This window comes from Scomber scombrus, chromosome 13, assembly GCF_963691925.1.
Source record: "Scomber scombrus chromosome 13, fScoSco1.1, whole genome shotgun sequence".
Lineage (NCBI taxonomy): Eukaryota > Metazoa > Chordata > Actinopteri > Scombriformes > Scombridae > Scomber > Scomber scombrus.
This window is the reverse complement of record NC_084982.1, coordinates 14,631,536-14,650,488: the sequence shown is the minus strand read 5'-3', so window position 1 is coordinate 14,650,488 and position 18,953 is coordinate 14,631,536. Positions and strand designations below refer to the sequence as shown.

The window sequence follows — 18,953 nt, the reverse complement described above, 5'->3', positions numbered from 1 at the left end:
AGAGGGCAAATTTTAAAACTGACAGTTGCCAACCCAGTTAGGGTGGATAAAATGCTTTCATCTTTCTCTTTGTGTATCCTCAATGAAGACAAAAAGAAGTGTGAAGCAATGGAAGCTTGGCATCCTCTTTTAAATCACCACAGATTAAGTAGAAAATGGTCCTCGTCACGCTTGAACTTTCTATAACCTTTCACTGTATGATAAAACACTGCCATCCATCAAAAGTCACTTACTAGCCTTACAGCTTTACCAGAATCTGTGTATATAATCTAGCCAAATGAATATATCTCAGCAGTCTAAACTTGCGTGTAGGAAAGTGCACACTAAGCAGACGATGTAGGAAATGGAACCACAGAAAAAATAACATACAAAAAGGAAAGAAACCCTATCTAAGCAAAGTAAAACAGTGATTTGAATCTGATCCTACCTCTGAAATTCCCCATTATATCTGGTCCAGAATGATTTCACTCTGCTTAGTTTGGAGTTCACAGCAGCTTTGAGATGATAAGAGTGAAGACAACGTTGACGTTACTGCCAACCTACCACAGTCCTATAGGTGCACAGCTGACTGGTTCTTCAACATTTCTCTTTGCATTTCCCTCCAAATGTGAGGTGAAACAAATAACCCTGCTGAACTGCTGGGCTGTTAAAAACGTTGGTGTGTCAAGCCCCTCTGAAGAGAAGCACAAGGCTGAGAAGTAGGTGAGAAAGCTAAAGGAGGCAAGCTCAATCTGTGCAGCTTTCAAGGCTGTCATTAGGTTAATGCCTAAGGAACATAATACGTAGCTACCACAGAGTAAAGATGACCTCATTCTGGTCAAAACAAAAAGGGAATCTAGTGTCTAATTATTGCCATTATGGTTATTTCCCCTGACTTTGCAAAAAACAAACACACAATATATGACCATGTGACAGGATCTTTGAGCACAGCTAATGACTTTGACATTCATTCAAAACAAATCAGATTATTTTAAACAATATTTCTTTCAGTGACAGATTTGTCTAACTATTCAACGTGGAATAATACACATCTGTTTTACTAGACATGCTTTCCAGTCAAAGTGAGCTAAATCTCCCCTTCAAAGTATTGTAATCCTCAATGTCTCTATGTCTGCCAAGAAAAGTTTAAGTCTAGTCTGACCCCACCCTGACTCATCGGATCACGTGGTCTGTTCTACTGACCTCAGACTCCGGCCACTCCTCGGAGCTCCTTACACAAGCCCTCTTTCCGTGACTCAGTCTGCCAAAGAAAATGCTGTTTATGGTGCAGTGAAGGAAAAGGAAATGTAAGTGAACCTAGGAGTGTTTGCCTGGCTCTGTTCAGGTGTAAAATCTTTATGAATGAGTATGTTTTTGACGGGAATGTGGCTAAAGCAATTTCAGACAGACGTACTGCATCAATTTCAACTAGAGACATGAATTCATCAGTCCTCTGATCCCTCTGAAAGCCACCTGTGCCTTGTGTCCCCTTCCCCAGGGAGCGTTGCAGTAGCAAATCTAATATTATCTGTCCCACAGACTGCATTTACAAGCACACATGAAACCAGGTTACTGTGAGAAATCAGGTTGAAGCAGAAAAGAGCGGAGAAGTCGTTTACATGCATCACAACAACACATTAAATTGTAAAACCTGTATCGACATGAAGCTGGTCAGTAATCTTCTACCCAGGGCATATTTTTGAGTGAGGCAGCATATTTCATGTATTTGTAATTTATCATTCTGAGTCCTGAAAACCTACTTTCTTTTCTGGTCAGAGCATTTGGTATGATGTGGTGTCTAAATTTTGCAGCCTGCTATTAACCGTTTCAATCGAGTTATTAAGACTTGTTTAAGTTTCTGTTTTAGGCTGACTTTTGATCTGATTATTTTGGATGTAATGGAACACTGTTATGAGTAATCCAACTTTACTGCTGTCAAATTGAAACTACTTGTCTAGTGTCTGTTATATAGTCACCATTAAAAAACTGGTTGAACACATACTGGTAAATGACTGAGAAATCAGGTTTCTCCAGCAAAAATCAAGTGTTTAACATTTAAGAAATCAGGTTACTATAGAAATCCAACACAAACCAGGTGACTAAAGGTCATGGAAATGTGCAGACTGATTAATTCCTTTATTTCTCAATTTTATTTCAAGAAGAGATAAACTGTTGTGAATACAAGGTGTCCCTGTACATAAAAAGACTCGCCATCTGTCAGTCAGCCAGAGGAAGATTTGTCTTCAGAAGGCTGAGTGACACCAGGTCACACAGACAAATGGAGATGAGCCAAGAAATAATTATACATTAGCCTGAATTTCAATTGCAGGGAGTCTCAGCCAAGCAGTACTTGAAATGCTGATTACTCCGAATTGCTGAGCTAAAAAGGACTGTGAAATTTACAGAACAAACAGAACTGAAAGCTGCTGGAGAGCCTGCAACACACTACATCCCTGCTCTCTGCTGTCCTCTGCGCCGCTTTCTGGACAGAAAATAACCGAGGAGTGATATTGATGTGTCAATTACCACCTTCTTAAAACTAAATATAAATTCTGCATACCCAAACTTTGCTATTTATGAAGTAGTCACAAAGTACCAAACCAATACCATTCAGACATTTGCAGAAAGATCTACGTGCTGATGCAATATTCATCACCTGGTGGGAGAGAGCGGTTATGACTTAAAATGTTATGATTAGTAGGATGGGGGCTGTTTTTTGCTCTTTCCACAGGCTGAATCACTGCTTAAGTCTTAATTAATGACCATATGAGCGCGAACACCGTTCCAGTGAATCCACTCATACATTTTTGCATCAGTTTCATTATTTAACATCATTAGAGAGCAAATCCTGCTGCCTGTTTGATGAAGTTTGACATGCACAAGCTTGCGTTGAATGGCAGGACGTTAAGAGCTAGGTGAATTTCTATTAGCTCACATGCTGTATGTAGTAAAATGTTTATACTGTACAGATTGTGGTTGTGAAAGCAGACAATAGTTTTTATAGACTGATCTGATATGAGAAGCCTGTTCAATTCCTGCCACGGACCTTTGCTGCATGTCAAACCGCCTTCTATCTCTACCTCGATTTCCTGTGTGCTCTGTCATGGAGGACTGACACTATGCATGTTTCATCCAAACCAAAGACCAAATTAGATATTCACTGATTAGCAGGAGGAGGAATCATCTGGTGTATTTTTAATGAAAACCCACATGCTCTCAGCCCTCTGTGGCACAGTGTTGCTTGTTATTCTTCCAGAGAGACCTGGTGCCATTAAGTCGCATGAGAAAGCTTTGTAGGGGGAAATGCAGCCATTACTAATGTCTCCACAGTGACAACATATGGCGCTTTTCCACTATACAGTTCTAGGACGACTCGACTCATTTTTTTTTGCGTTTCCATTAGGGATAGTACCTGGTACCTGGTACTTTTTTAGTACCTACTCTGCCGAGGTTCCAAGCGAGCCGAGCCGATACTAAATGTGACGTCAACAGACTGCCGGCTGCTGATTGGTCAGAAGAGTTGTCGCTGGAAGAGTCATGAGCTTTCCCACACAAGAATCAAACCCGGAATTTTCAAATACCGGCAACAAGTACACCACTGCCTCAATGTCCTCCATTGTTTGTGTTTTGTGTTGCGTATAAAACGAAGTCACGGCAGTTTCGCAGAGCCGTGCTATGACGACCCCGCCCACGTTGAGTAGGTACTTTTTTGTAATGGAAAAGGTTGTTCCTGGTACCGTACCGAGTTGAGCCGAGTAGTGCTAGAACTGTATAGTGGAAAAGCGCCAATAGTCCCCAAAGACCACAACACTAAAAGGTGCAGTGTATAGAGTTTAGTGGCATCTAGCCGAATGGACTTTGCAATAGAATATAATATTAATATGTTTTAATCAGTGTATAATCCCATGCAATACCTTAAAATGAGCCCTATATCTACAGAAGGAACCGCCCTCTTCCATGACGGCTGCCAGTTTGCGCCACCATGTTTCTACAGTAGCCCAGAAAGGACAAACCAAACACTGGCACTAGATATTTTGTGGCCACTTGGATGGAGAGGGTGGAGAGGGGGAGGGGTATTCAGTTGGTTGCAATCTACAACCTCACCACTAGATGATACTCATTTGTACACACTAGTCCTTTAATAGCGTCTTTCAAACAGTGTATTGACTTCTCTATAATAAAACCATTTGTGGTCGAGTGCAATTTATGATGATTCACCAGGATAATGAATAACTTACTTCAGGTCAAAGAAATCCCCAGAATTAGGTCGTAGGTAAAAGAAAACATGTTTGCATTAAATCATAAAGGATTAACAACAGTAGCAGTAGTAGGGGTGTCACAATCTCGATTGTAAATCGGATATCGATCGAAATGCCATCATGATCTCAACCTTGAAATCAACGGAGGAATCAAAGATGTAGCCGCGCTCCCAAATGTCACGTCCAGCAGGAATGTCAAGAGGAAAAAAACACAGACGTGTTGAAATGCGGCGAGTCAATACTACCTCTTCTAACTTGGACCTGCAGCCGGTTAAAAGACACCATGGCAACTGCTGATATAGGACACATCAACCAAACTCGAACCCACTCCTGCTTCACTGAAATCACCAGTGATGTTATGTCAACAATGTTCGCATGTCGATAAGAAACCCACAGTTTCCAAGCTATGTGTGCGTGTAGCGTACCTGTTCACAGGCAATATGACAGATATGGCAGGATATCTCCGCAGGCATCATAAAGAAGTAGACTTAACCATGAAAACAACACCGTTAACACAGTCAACTCCTCCATCCTCATTTGGAGCTAAACTTCAACAAAATTCAACTCGCGCTGAAGCAATAACTAGCGCTATAGGGGTATTTGTAGCATCAGATATGCTACTGTTAGGATATATTTTGTTAAGACACTTAATTGTTCAATGATGGCTATGGACTTGACTGTTTTAATTTAGTTTTTGTTTTGTTATGAACTTGAATATCATCTGCTATGAAGAGTGAACGCTGCAGTTACAAAAGGGTCACTAGTTGATTCTTTTGTTTACAGTAAGTTTCCAATTGACTGCTGGTCAAATGGCTGGTTTGAGAATATAATGGTCCTATACATACTGCATATTACTGATTAACTATTACCCAAGACAGTACACATCTACACTCATTAGGTATCTACATTCTGTCATTTCTTGGTAGGTGCCACAAATGGAAAATTCCTTTGAGGAGCAATAAGGACTTCTCGGTAAGTGTCCCACATGATGGACTAGCCAGCAGCAAAACTCAAAAAGTTATTATTATCCCTAGATGTTTGACTTTCTACTACTCTCAACAGCTGAAATTGCTTTGCTTATATTGACACACCCAATAGCAAAGGAATGCCTCCTTTCCTGAGCAGAAACACATGCACACACAATCACTCTATAAATCATAACATGGATAAGCTAGAGAGTGACGTAGCCTCCCTGCAAACACAGACATACCTGTTCTTCTGTTGATATAGGATTAAACAAGGTGAGATGGATGATGCTGTGTGGAGACAGTAGTCCGACAGACTCACTAACCCTCTCAACAGAGTGGGCATGCTAAAGAAACCATTCAGAGGCTGCACCCAGGCATACCTCACACCTTGAACGTCACCCAATAAATGTTGCAATAACCTGGGGCTGATAGGAGCATGTGTATCCACAGGGCAGGGTATGGCATGGCTATGAGTAAAGGCAGGAAACAGTCATTGTACAGTCAATGCACCACACAACCACACACATACTAAAGCTACACACAGTATGCACACTCCCCGAGCTGCACTTTATCTTGCCAGATATGTATACTTGTAGAAGACGAGGGGGAGAAGACGACTACAAAGCAAATAATCCATGTTTGCATTGTGCAGCAGTAAAAACACAAGACTAACTTTCCATGCACAACTTCCTACTATGATCATTCACCCTCTACATCATTTCCTCACAATAAATACTTCAACTAATGAGGAGCAAAGAGGCTCAACTGCAGGCACATCATCATGTTTCCGACATGTCACCACCAGTAATATGTTGTGACAGAACCGGATATAAATTATCCTTAATGGATGTAAATCCCTGAAAATAGAATCTGTATTTGTGCTAGACAGACGAGCTTCATCCTGTCACACATTGTTAGACAAAATACATTTAACACACTAATGCCTTTCTGCATACAATTACAGTGCAAACACAACAACTACAGAAACCATGCTTCCCCAGAAGGAATTACTGCATAATGCTGTGTACATCTGCAGAGAAGTCGGATATAACAGAGGATTTTATGCACTGTGCTGCTAATTGATGAGGACAAATACAAGTATGATTAGAAGAATTTGATCACGGTAGTTGGGATATTCATTTTTTAACCTCATTTAAACAGTTCAGTTAATAATTAATGGAACTGATGCTGCAATTGTACTGACCTCCTGTTGCTGTGTCAAACATTTTCCCACTGCTGAGCATATCAGATGGTTATCAAATTAACATGTTTAGATAACTTTGATTCTGAGAGAGGTCTGTCATCCTAATGGTAGAAACTGAAAACAAACATTAGCATTAGCACTGCTATTTGCAGTGTCCTGTCCTGATGTAAGTGTGTGTCCCTGAGGTGAATAACTGAGCTCACTCAGCGCCTATTAAGTCTATTAAGACTGATTACAGTCTGTCGAACAGATTCTGATCCCCAACCGAATGGTCACAAAGCAAAAACACACATGGATGACAATTCTGAAAAATACTGTCCCATGTGATCCAAAATATGTCACATTTTGGATTTTACACTTAAATGACTAACTCTTTTTTTTTTGGAACAATATCTTTATTGACTTTTTCAGATACATTGATATTACGCAATATTTGTGACTGGGAAAATACAGAGATTGTCAAAGCCCTTCCTCCCAAACCAACCCCTGCCAGTCTTCACCCTCCTCATCCCTCCCCAGCTAATCTATTGCTTCTCCCACAAAAAGCAAACAAAATAAATGACTAACTCTTTAAATTCTACAGGGTTTCTAATATACCAGTATATTAGAAACCCTGTAATATACAATACCAGTTTTTAAATACCAGTTTCACAATCATTCCAATCCAGGTGTGAAAATGTGATGGAAAACCGTAAGGGCTTTTGTTTGTTTAGATGCCCTTTAGTTTACATTCGGATAACAGATTGTGCTTTTACAAGTATACCACAACACTAATTCATCTACATACAGTCAGACCATACTCTACTAGGAATTTGTTCATGTCTCTTCATCACCAGAAGCCTGGACTGCTGCTGTTTCTCTTTCCACCTATAACTTTCTTGAATCATCTGTGCCTTCTTCCTCCTTGAATCAGTTCTCTATGTTTGCCTTTTTTCTAACAGAATTACATTCTGCAGTCCTTCCACACTGCTAATTCTTCTAATTCCATCAATCACTCTGAAAATGTAGAAGGCTCTCCATTTAAAAGTCTGATTGAGCATGAACCAGAACTTTGACTTTGTGTTAATTGCAGTAATTGTGGATAAACAAATCACAGTAGGGATGGTTTGGCAGTAGCGGATAAACATTAATAACACTTTAACACTTTAAAAAACCAGCTCTAGCTAGTTACTTTGTTGTGTTTTGTCTGATATTGTATTTAATGCCACACATGTCAGTTAATGTCATGCGTCATCCTCTGAACTGCTGCTACCTGCTAATTGGATGGAGGAGGGTTTGTTTGTTTTAAACACCTGTATAGCAGGAGCAGGTGGTGGTTTCTCAGCCTGTGTTAACAGTAATAGCCGTCTCTGTGTCTCATGCAAGGATACAGTGTTCAAACAGAAAACAAAACAAGTGCTCCTAGAGGCTACAACAGAAACTGTGGTAGGGAGCCAGTCTGAGCTAACAGCTGCAAGTGATGGAAGTCTGTGTTAAACAGTGTTTGTGTGTGTTTAGCCTCCACTGAGGCCCTAATTACAACACACAACATACAGTCTATGCAACTCTCATATGAACATGTGAGCCTATTTGTTTTTATTCATTCCTTTAAGTAGGGGTGGGGGGCAGGCAATGGTAGAGGAAACACTGCACATAATGTGGATTTTTTTTTTAACTTAACTTGTCCAATGGGGCAAGTACATTTCTCTTCTGCTTGCCCTAAAAAAATTCACCTGTTCCAGTCAAGCTGTCAAGCATTTTTGTCAAGCCCTGCTCATATTTGAAAAAAAAAAACTTTTTGAAGACCAAATTTTGTTTTATAATTTTTTTTAATGTATTTCTAATACTAATTAGGCTATCCTTCTCACCATGAAGAAACAACCATTTAGCCCCTCAACATTTCAATAACTCCATTAACCATTAATGTATAAAGTGCATTAAGTATAATTGTTGAACAGTCTTCAATCCAAATCAGTACAAATCTGACAGAGAAAAAAAACAACAGGCTAGATTGCAGTAACTGTAGTACAAATGAGCTCAGATGTGTCATGTCAAGACATGAGACTTTTCCTCACATAGGTCCTCTGCCTTGATGTGTTCACTCTCATTATCATCACTCCTACGCTCTGGTTCCATCGGTTCCTCCCATACAACGTCATCCTTGCTGCCAGCCAACACATTTGATATACGGCATCTCATGAATCCGCTGATTATGCTTTCCAGTGAAACTACAACAACGACTGATGTCTCACCTTTCTTGTATGTTAAAAAACACAGGCGTTTGATCAGCATTGCTTATCTGATACAGAATGTATGAATGCCTTTTTACTAAAGATAATCACATAGTGCTGAAAAGCGCTAGGTAAGACTTGCGTTGCAATGATAGTCCATTACACTAAATCATTCTTCTACACCAGCCCAGGCTAGCTTTCCCAGTGGTGGGTATGCTTAGCTCCTTGGTGATTTTCCAAGGCCCTCAGCTGACCGACGGCTCTGGTAATGAGCATTCCATTGTTCTGTTTTTTAGTCCCGTATTCACACCCTCTCCTGTCAATCACTCGAAAGTGGCCACTTCGAGGACCACGGTAAGATTCTCTCTGACTGTCTGCATTTTTAAGACGGTCTTTGTGGGCTCGCCATCTTCAAACATCAATTTGACACCATATTTCTAAGCTGCCCGAGAGTTGCTGCTGTTGATGACTGCTGCATTGATCACTATGATCCTAAAATTGGCATCATAACTCCTCATCAGTTGTTGGTTGACTTGACCTACTTTTGAGTCACTTTATTTGAGACAATCACTGTGTCTCTCCATCTTTCAGGCCTCTGGCACTGTGGGCTTGTTATGAGGGACCATGGCACTTTTTTCAGATGTTTTTGCAGGCAAAAACCTGTCTTGTGTTTGGACCAATACAGTCATGTTAACGCCCTGTAATAAAAGGTCAGCGGCTCACCTCTCCCAGCCCCCACCCTTGAATGGAAGTCAATGAAGCTGCACTCAGTTCATCCTATAAATGTTAACATTGTCATAATTTTACCCTCCAATTAACGTTATGCATGCAAACACTGCATGCAAACACTGATTTGATGTTGGCTGTTATATTATGATAATGTTACCAGATGCAAAATGCCATTACTGTGCCCATTTCATAAACGATCCAATAAAGACGTGCTTGTTTCCAGACCAACATTTTTAAAGAGGTTGCATATGACTGCCTGTGAGAGGGACCCTGGAGTCTGTTTTGTTTACGTTTATTGGTGGAATATTGGTAGTCCAGTAGCCAGGCATGAAGCATGTGCAGATGACTCGAGCTTCTGTCCTGGGGTTACTGAAAAAAACACAGATAGTTAAAGGTGTCCTGTTTTATTGAATTATAGATATCAACCAAACATAATGATAAATGGCTTAGCCATATCTGAATTCTCTTTCCACTTGCTTCAGCAAAACATCCCTGGATCATTTACAAGTGGTCCAAAATGCTGTCGCTAAACTCTTGACCAGGTCCTCCAAAAGGTCTCATGTGACACTGATTCTGATCGCTCTTCACTGGCTCCCCATCAAATTCAGAAATCAATTCAAAGTTCTTGTAATCACCTATAGAGCTCTACATGGGCTCAGGCTCATTCTTATATTAGAGAACTACTCAATCACGGTTTGCTGGCTGTAGCTAAAACAAGGGTAAATACTAAAGAAAACTGCACTTCTGAGGATGCTGCTCCTAAACTTTGGAATTTGCTCCCAATGGATTCCAAGACCCATTTGTTCAGATTTATCTTTGTGTAATTTGTTTAATTTTCTATTAATTCTGTTTTCTATTGTTTTATTTCAGTATTTGTTTTTATTTCGGTTTCCACCCATCCCACTTCGCAACTTAGTTGAATACATTTCTGTCTCAGCTAATCACCTCACAACAATCATAGCTACAAAACAAAACCACCACCAGAGCCAATCTCACAATCCGGTCAGTATGATTCATTTGCAACATAATCTCATTTAAAACTAAAACAAACAAGTGCTCTTTGACTGATAATCCAAAGCATAAACCACTGTAGTCCTATTTGCGAGTGATTAAATATGCGTTTAAAGTCAGCAACAACCAAATTCACTACAATTTAAGATCAATGGCGAACTGAGATTAACTTTGCAAAACAAACATAATAACCTCTCAATTTTTCTTCCCCCAGATTGTTATATTTGGTTCAATTAGGAAGTGAATGAGCTAGGAAATATATCTGACAGAGATTCTTTGGAATTCAGCTTTCCTGCTTTAGGACACAAGATTATCATTTAATATTGACATAAAATCACTCTTTCTTTTCAGTTTAAATGACAACCACCAGGCCCTACACCTGGTTTCAAAATGTGCTAAAAAAGTTATTCAGTGAACAGGCCATTCTAGACAACTAGAATAAAAAATATTAAGAGTGACAGATTTAACTCCTCTATGTGAAACTGGCTTCTGAATCAGAGTGAACTTGGAAAAAACAGATAACAAAAAAGGAAATTCCTATTGCTATGAAGTATTATGAAAATCAGCTTTAAGAGGGATATGGATAAGCACTGCTTAGGCACTGCCTACTAAGCGCTCTGTGCTTAAAGATGGAGAGACACTGGCCATTGAACGATTTGCTGCTATCCATTAAAATCTGATTGCAGCTACTGATAACTGCATGAACAAACAGAATCATAGTGATGATAAAGTAAATTCCTACTGAATGAAACAAGCAAAATCATTAAAAAGTAATGGTACTGTTTAGGAATGTCCTGAGTCGATCTTATCAGTATCAGAAAAAAACAAGATCAAATGTTGATCCTTTCTTCACTTTGTGATTTAACCACCTCACCCTGCTGCAAAGCTGCTCTCAACAGTCATTTCATTATGTGTGCCCGTGCAAATGTGAAAAATAATAATAAATAACCATTTTTGAGCGACATTCTTGACATTGGCCAAAGTGACAATTTAATTATTCTACCACTTGCAATAGAAATGTCCTATTGCTTAAGATGACTGAAGAAATGTACTACTTCTATGCGCCTCCACTAGTTCTGGCTTGCTGGCTGGAATGTGATCTCTCAATGTCATGAGGTAAGCCTCATGTATAATTTGTACACCTCAGCTTGGTCGAGTCCTCTCAGCAGGTGGCCTGGTATTGGCCGACTATGAGCTCCTCCTTAATACAGACTTTGGGTTAACTTTCTCTTTCTATGCCTGAGAATGATGTTAAAATCTATACACACACACATATATATAAACATATATACATAATAATAATAATAAATAATAATAACATAATTAAATCATGAGCAGACACAATTACTGCTCTTCTGTGCGTTGATTATGTTGCAGTTACACTGCAGCTGGTTGTTGCATTTGAGAAGTTTCTGAGATGGCAGGCTGCTTACTATAAATAATGAAGCTAAAGTGGCTATGGGTTAAAAATAATAACTTTTATGGGTGCCTATAAAATGATAGGTCAAATCAACACACGTTTCCACCTTTCATAAAATTAAACTAAATGGCTAAATTGCCAAGGACTGGTGAGTGGGAAAGAGAATTAACATTTACAATAAGATTATAAGAACACAGTGAATTAAAATTACCTGCCTATCCAATAGAACTTAACGGAAAAATATTTTAAATAAATGAAATCAATTCCTGTACCTTATGCAACAGGACAGTGACATGCATAGATGCCGACAGTCAAAAGGAATTTAGTTACTAAAGTAAATGTCAGGACAGCCAACCAACACCAGCTGGCCTTTTGAAATAATGATTTAGTTCAGGTGAGTATACATTGTTTTGGATATCCAAACTTTTTTAATTTACTGTCATAGCTTAAAAACATTCCTGGGATCCAGACTGACAAAATGGCAAATATCTCAGACTGCATTGTCACTGCATACTGAAGTGAAAGTAGGCTTTCTATGAGATGGCACCATATGGATAATCTATCAAAGGGGATTTAATTGAAAAAATAAATCACACCCCACAACTTAGTAAAATAAATTCCCTTTTAGTTGTACTCTGTGTTGATTCATGGAGACGTGTATGACTTTGCAGTTATGCAGAGGTGCGTAGGATTTTATTTGAGGTATTGCCTGGAATTTATATCCTGAGGGTGCTATAGTCTACAGGCATGGGCGCCGTCATGTTCATCATATCAAACCAAGATACTTCTGCAAGTCTTTACTTATATCCTATATATGATGAAACAATATGTTATTTGTCATCCGTGTTGCCAGAAAAGATGTGCACCTCTTTTACTGTGTGTGAGTGATGCTTTTTTCAGCATTTTGGGGTTTATTTCTGCTACAACTGGAAATCTTAAGTGATGTGTGAGCACCAGGGACTGAATGTCCATCCAAAAATAAGCAGGGTGGGCATTGTTCAGGGTTACTGGTGCATGCAGGGGAGAGCCCACTTCAGAAAAAGCTCTTTAACAGGTTGGATGGGTTTGTAAGCCGGTAGCATAGCAGTCAAAGTTTTGTAACTCAACTCTTAAGACTCAGTAATGTGCTGGTCTTTCTGGGATATTTTCCTTCTTCTTGGATTTGGTTTTCTAACTGAGTTAGAGTGAGTAAAAGAGAAGGAAAGTTGAAGGGTAGAATTGGATTTGTTTATATTGTATCAATTTGTTCACGATTGCCTTACGGCTACAGGTTTGTCTGCTTTGATGTGGTTATTATATCAAGTTACTCTGACAGAGGAAGAAAAGATACAGTATAAGCTTTGATATCACACAGTCCACATCTGCTTCTCAACTTTACAACCAGTGCAAAACTTAGCCATTAAATGTCATTTTAAATGTCATGTGCTTGAACTGTATTTGTTCATCTTCAATGTCAACGACTACTTTTTTTCCCAGAGTCAATTTTACTTTGTAGCAGTCTTTTAAATGCCTTGACATTTAAGAACTGAACCTGCTGCTTATTGGCAATCTTTTATGGAAGCAGGTAAGGCAGACAAACCTTGCAGATCGTTTCAGTTTTCAGTTGTAGTCTGGGAGCAGGTGTAACCCTCCGACAACAGCCTGCATGGTCACCAGAATGTAACCTGACATTGGCGAGATGCCTTCACCTTCTGACTAAATCCAGCCTCCGAGCACATACATACCACTCTGGGATGACACCTGATCCCACAAACAAGCAATACGAGCTTTAAAAAAACAAGAAGGACAGCCAACGTTTATGTTTGTAACTCATGTAGAAACAGTGCTGAAACAACTAGACCATTATGCAGCTAGTAAATTGCAGAACATTAATATATGGACAATTTCCTTAAGGGTCGGCTTATCGACGGCCAAACTCTTTTATGTTAGTAAACAAAATATAATTTGGTTGTGGATGGTAATGGTAATGTTTCAATTATTTCAAGACCTGACAGTTAATCAATTAAAAATGCATACATTGATAATGAAAGCAACTGTTCATTGCAGCCTTAGACATCTTTGAGTTTAAGATGATAAGTTTGACAAAAACAAACAGTTTAAAGATGTCACACAGGCTTTGGGAAATCTATTTTCTGCCATTTAACACACTAAATAATCAATTTAAGAAAAATGGTCAACATTTTCTCATTAAAAAGGAAATAATCACAAGAAGTGTCTTACAGTGCTCTCATTTTAAGATGAAAGCTTACATATAGATGCTACAAATATACAGCATGGCATCTGGCTCAAAAAGTCACTAGCATTCATCATTAAGTGTCACTCTCGGCCCCGTTATGCTTTCATGACCATAAAGGCCATTGTAATATTCTCTAATTTGTTATGTCATGCAATCCACTGGGATGGAGTCCTGTACCACTCCTCCTTTTACCATCACTGAAGAGAGGACTTTCACCTGTGGTGATAATGTGAATAGTATTTTGAAATATTCAACAAGGTATTATGTGCCCTGTTGAGGTAAATCTACTGCCAGATAGGCTCAGACAGATGCAGTGTTTGAGAAATGAGCCAACTGAAAGACTGTGGTAGTAGGACTACATGTTGAGCAAACGACAGTGGAAAAGCCCTTCCCCTTCACTACTGCTGCCGTCCACATAGCAGACACTGGCGAGGGGCCGTCTTTCAGACTCAGCATGTCAGGCCCATGGAGGGCTATTTTACTGGAAAAAAATCTATTGTGAACCTAAGCTCCAAAAGCGCTGACATGCTTTGTGTTCAGTATTATCTTTAGCTGTCTGGGATCCAACCAAAGCATGAAATCTGGGACTCTTTCAGGAATCTATCTACATTTCCAGTTAAATCAACCATCAGCCAGCAGCTGCACATGTCAAGGCTTATCCACACAAGTGATTGCAAAGCTGAATGCACTCTATACAAGCAGTATGGTTTCTTAATGTGTTTTATATGATATGAACGCACAGCTCAAATAGGAGTGTGCTATGCAGGAAATCTGTTGTCCGCTTGTAGTCCTCCTGCTCAGTGTTAAATCATGATAGAATTTATCATTAATTGGTCTCATTTTATTCCACAAGCCTCTAAAGTGATCGAACAAAGCTCAAAATGGAAATTCCCTACTTTAATACATGTGGTTTGTTCTCAAGGCAGCCAGGAGAGAAAGATCAACTCCCTTCAGACCACACCATGAAAATGTGGGTTGGAAAGTAGCTATGTGGGGTGGATTTGATGAAAACAATTTCCGCCCTGAAGGATGAACACAAACTCCTCATTGGTTGATTGCTGCTATGACCTGTTATTATCATCCCACAGTGGAGCCACGCAGCAGTAGCTGAGAGTCCTTCCCAATACACACAGACACAGAAAAGCACATTTCTACTTAACATATTTTTATGCTTTTGGACAAATCTGCATCACTGTGCAAACTCTCATATATGACTCAGTAAAAGACTTTGTTAAAATGCAAAGCCAATCATCACTTTATCATATCCAGTCACCCAAGTGTGAACACTGCACAGCACTGTATCTATATAAACATTTATATGAGATGAATTAACAAATATCATAAAAAAATGGCACATTCAAGAGTTGGTAATGGAGTGAATAAAACACCAGCTGACTGCCATTCAGCAAAGTTTCACTTTTAAGAGCACTTGACTGACTGAATTGTGCACAAAGGATGCAAACCTTCCTTTGACTGGCTGAAGGAAGAGGCATAACTGTATATACTTCAGTAATTTACCTACATGCACACAAGCATGCACAAGGCAAACTAACCATTCTGAGCCCAGTCATCCAGGGCTGTGAGACAAAGATTTGAAATATTTTCCCCCTTTCTTAAAAGAAGGGGGGAATGACTTGTGATCATAGCAAAAAAAAAAAAAAGAGTAAATCTGACATGAAACACAGGGGTGAGGCCTTAAGCCTTGATGTTAGGCCAGATTTGAGAGGTGAAAAAGGAACACATGGGAGAGGCCTGCCAAAGGGCGCTAAACTATTCAACTGTTGTCAGTTCCCATTAAAAAGAACTCACCGTGAAGACTGGGTCAAACAATCACAACAACACAGTCTTTTGCGAGCATGTTTGTGTTTTCATGTGAGGGTTGTTCATGTGCAAACAAAACTTTTTTTTCTCTTTTTTTTCTTACATCTTCTTGCACCCACGTAATCGATACAAAAAGTTTCACAATCATGCATTACTGTTTGGTACAGCAACAGTGATAAACAACAAGCTGCATGACAAATGAAACTGACAACAGGTTGGCTGAATGTCTGTCATGCTAAAACATCTCTCCTTTTTCCCCAAACATCGAGTCATCACTGGGACTACAAGCAGATACTACTCCAAAACAAAAACAGAGAGACTGTACACTAACATCCCGCTGGTGCCTCAGTTCCACAGTAAACCAGCCTCAATGGTTGTCAGCTGTGTGGCAGTGTGTGTCTTGTGCACTAATGTGAATCACGAGGAGAGTAACCTAGAGATTCCTCTCGGCTGTGTGTGCATGTGTCTTACTGTGTGTGATTGAGGCGGTGTAAGAGGGAATCCACATATGCCTTTCCGCCGCTAATTGGCTGAAATGAGAAGAACTTGCACTGTGGTCCACATCAGTGATTCAGTCAGATAACCTTTCCACACCTGCACAGCAACTGAGGAGAAGTTAAGCAGTGCTCCCTGCATATATCATCTAATAATATCAGTTTTAAAACTTGATTTTTGGTGATTATCCATCATAACAAAATTAATAAAATTGGTTCTCTAATATTTTCGCCAGACAACATGACACAGACACATTAAAGCAAATTCTCTATTACCTTTGCCATGGCATTTTTCACACTAGGATTTGAGTGAACATTCATATTCAAGTCCTGGAATATTAGAAATGTGAATTGAAGACTGAGCGTGTGACTGTGTGACACATTTATAGGCTATTTTTAAATTATTAATTTAAATCAATCCCAGGTATAGACATATGGGCTTTGTCTGAGGGTATAGATAGTGATTGTTTGATTGCCTATAGGTTTTACTATCTCATTAAACAGGATCAAATTTGTGGCACTGGCATGCAACATGCTTGTATAATGTCTTCTTGCAGACTCGGCTACAGAGCTTTAACAGTCTCCGGGATAATAAAGGTGAGTCTATCTTGTCCTAAAAGGTAGGTTGATCTTGCACATTGCAAAGAAAGGCTATTCTGTCATGGTTCACGTGTAAAGAAACGCCCCTACTTAAAATGCAGATTAAGGTCATTAAATATGGCTTAGTTTGAATGTAGCGAGTGGAAGTGAGGGTAAAAGGTAAGCTTATCTCGTGGGAGCAGAGTCTGGATCTCCGCCTCTCGGCGACCTCGCATTCCAGAGATTCCCACACTCTAAGCTCACCTGCCCCTTTTTTTCTTCTTCTTGCACTTCTCAGCAGCACGTTTTCAAGGACAATATTTTGGAAAACGTGAGTTTCTTCGCCACTGGCAAACTAACGTCCGAAACAGTTTGTGTGCATATTAAGCTGTAGTTTGATCCCAGCGGTTAAAGCACGACACCGAAGACAGCGTTTGAAGGTCCCTCAAAGGTGTGCGTTGTTGGCGATGAATTAGTCACAAGAAAACAATTAGCGTACTATTAGATTGTAGCCTGCTGTAAAGAAGACTAAAAAAAGCTTATCTTGTGCCACACACACAGACACAAAGGCCGGCCAGTTTCTCTTCACAGTGAATTCAAGACTTTCTGAGTTAAAGTAGCAGTCCGTACCCTTCTGCCTTTGCGCACAGATGCTTTCATTTTTTCCCCAACGTTTCTCCCCGAAATTACTCTGCAGTTAGTCAAGGAGCGAGGGGGATGGAAAAACAGTTAAATACCTTTTGGAGGACTGTAGTTTCGCTGGCTGAGCTGCGACTCGGATCTACATTGAAACACGTAACTTCATCGGTAAAGTCCCGTCGCTTAGTCCCATGCATGTACAAGAGTGTAACTCGCCTCCATAGCCGAGTAGAAGACGAACCCCTCCGCTCCCCTGCCTCCACCAGCAGTCCCAGGCATTGCGAGCGTGCATGACGTCAGTGGGAATGTGGGAGAGTAGCGAGCACTCCTGATTGGCTCAGATGGGAGCAGGGGGCGTTTCCGAGGAGGTTCGCTTTGTTGAATTAACCAATGGCAGAGGGAGGGGATAGTTTCCTTGGTTACAAATTTTGTCAACCTTATACACAGTATAGAGAGAGGGAAACTACAAGGTAAGCTAAGGTGTGCATAAACGTTCATTTTACTATCACAACAAGTGGCTGATATCTGTCGTGTGTTTTTGCATTAAGTTTTATTACGAGGCACTGCTATGATATGTGTTTCTGTTTACTAGGTTTGTCATATTCTCTGTAGTCTGACTTGAAGACCAAACTTGTGTCAAGATAATAAATTAGCCTAACCGCTAACCTAACCGAGTTTGCCTTTCCCCGTATTATTGTTGAACCGTAATAGGGTTGCAACTTGCAACTATATTACTTTAGATTATTGGTCGATTATTTTCTACATTAACCGATTAGTTTGTGTGAAATGCGTATCACAATGTCTGAGAGGCCATGTTTAGAGACATGTTTAAATTGCTTGGCTTGACAACAATCAAAAGCCCAACCCAAGTTTACAAACAGTTAACATAAGCATATGGAACAAATATGAGATATGAGATTAATGCATTTAAGGAATGTTTACGTAAAAATAAGTAAAACTGTTAATTAATTGACTAATCATTTCAGCCCCTCTAAAGTACAGAACACAGAAGCTAATATTAGTCTGCTGTGTTCTGAATCCTAACCTTAGCTCATAATTTGGTGTCAATAAAAAAATGAAATTGAATGCTGTAAAAGAAAAAAATAAACCATTAATTTCTGCCGGAGACGTGATAAAAAAAATAGCAAGGTATCTTCGATTGGTCCAGAACAGAGCCTCAGTTTTCATTTCACTCACAGATTAAATCCATTCCTTCATACTTCAAACCCAGCCTTCACACCGCACACCTTAAGAGGTACAATGCCTGTGTGGCCTGAATTTTTCAACCATCTATCTACTCCCCTACACTAAAACTCATATTCTTGCAATGTCATAAAGACCTTGATGACTTTGTGTTGTACTATAGTATAGTGAATTTGGCCTGAGCCCACAGCTTTGGACAAC

General features: G+C 39.7%; 1 protein-coding gene across 4 annotated transcripts in view; it reads right to left on the bottom strand.

The window, feature by feature from the left end:
* The window catches only part of LOC133993287 (plakophilin-4-like), an 83,813-nt gene extending 66,013 nt beyond the window's left edge, over positions 1–17,800 (bottom strand). For all 4 annotated transcript variants that reach the window (XM_062432197.1, XM_062432200.1, XM_062432199.1 and 1 more), the window contains exon 1: positions 17,648–17,800. The gene's annotated coding sequence lies outside the window, so the exon portion shown is untranslated. The remainder of the gene's footprint in view (positions 1–17,647) is intronic.
* Positions 17,801–18,953: the final 1,153 nt, after the last annotated feature.